Source organism: Etheostoma spectabile, chromosome 9 (genome assembly GCF_008692095.1).
Source record: "Etheostoma spectabile isolate EspeVRDwgs_2016 chromosome 9, UIUC_Espe_1.0, whole genome shotgun sequence".
Classification (NCBI taxonomy): domain Eukaryota; kingdom Metazoa; phylum Chordata; class Actinopteri; order Perciformes; family Percidae; genus Etheostoma; species Etheostoma spectabile.
In genome coordinates, this window is record NC_045741.1 from 21,613,107 (window position 1) to 21,614,044 (window position 938).

General features: G+C 36.4%; 1 long non-coding RNA gene across 1 annotated transcript in view; it reads right to left on the bottom strand.

The window, feature by feature from the left end:
* Positions 1–938, bottom strand: part of LOC116695284 (uncharacterized) — an 11,465-nt gene that overhangs the window by 668 nt on the left and 9,859 nt on the right. The window lies entirely within an intron of this gene.

The window sequence follows — 938 nt, forward strand, 5'->3', positions numbered from 1 at the left end:
GTTTCTTCCTAATAAAGGAGAAAATTAATAGTTACTACTATACCTCCCTTACGAACCTCACCGAATAGCTGTTTTTCCTTTTTTGTGTTTTTGTATCACTGAGCCTTTCTGGGAGATTGTTTTGTGCTGCGGACTCATTTTGTATTCTGTGTGAGAGTGTGAGGGTTTGTGTGTGTACCTGTGAGAGAATTGGAAATTGAGCCGTGTAATAAGCGCTGTGCTTTTCCAGATAGGATTGCTGAAACTTTAACTTAATCCACAGCAGCTTTGCCAAAGAAACAAAGACTGATGTTACTCAAAATGCAATCTCTCTTCCAGAGGAATAATTTAGATAACAATGTGCACTTGATAATTATAACTCTGGTAACGATGATATTGAAGACAAAGCTGGTGGCTGTTGTGGTTTCGGCCCTATTTTCTTTATTTCATTTTTAATTCCTAGATGACTTCCTGGGTATATTCTCCTTTGTTAGACCCAATTGACTCTCATTGCATAATTTTGGGATGCTTCAAAGTCAATCAATTTCCAGAGTCCCCCCAAAGCAGTTGACTTTAATTCTCTTTGGATGCCTTTTCTCCAATCCCTTCGCATCTAATGGTTAGTTTGAATCTCCTTTGGTTTTTAAATCCATGACGCACTAAGTACAAATCACCATGGACCTCTGCAACAGCCCCACTTATTTTACTAAATCCCACAACTAAGTATACTTATCATGTTGCATTTCTATTATTACTATTGTAAATTGTGAATCATTTTTTAATTTCACATGTACATATGATTATTTTTGTGTCCCTGTATTGTATCCAGACGCAACAAATATAATACAATTTACTTTTTTTAAAGAATACATTTCTTGTCTTTTTTTTGTGTCTTCCCATTAGTATGTCGGATGGTGGAGTTTTCCAGGCCAGATCAGAGGGTAATCTGACTATGTCTG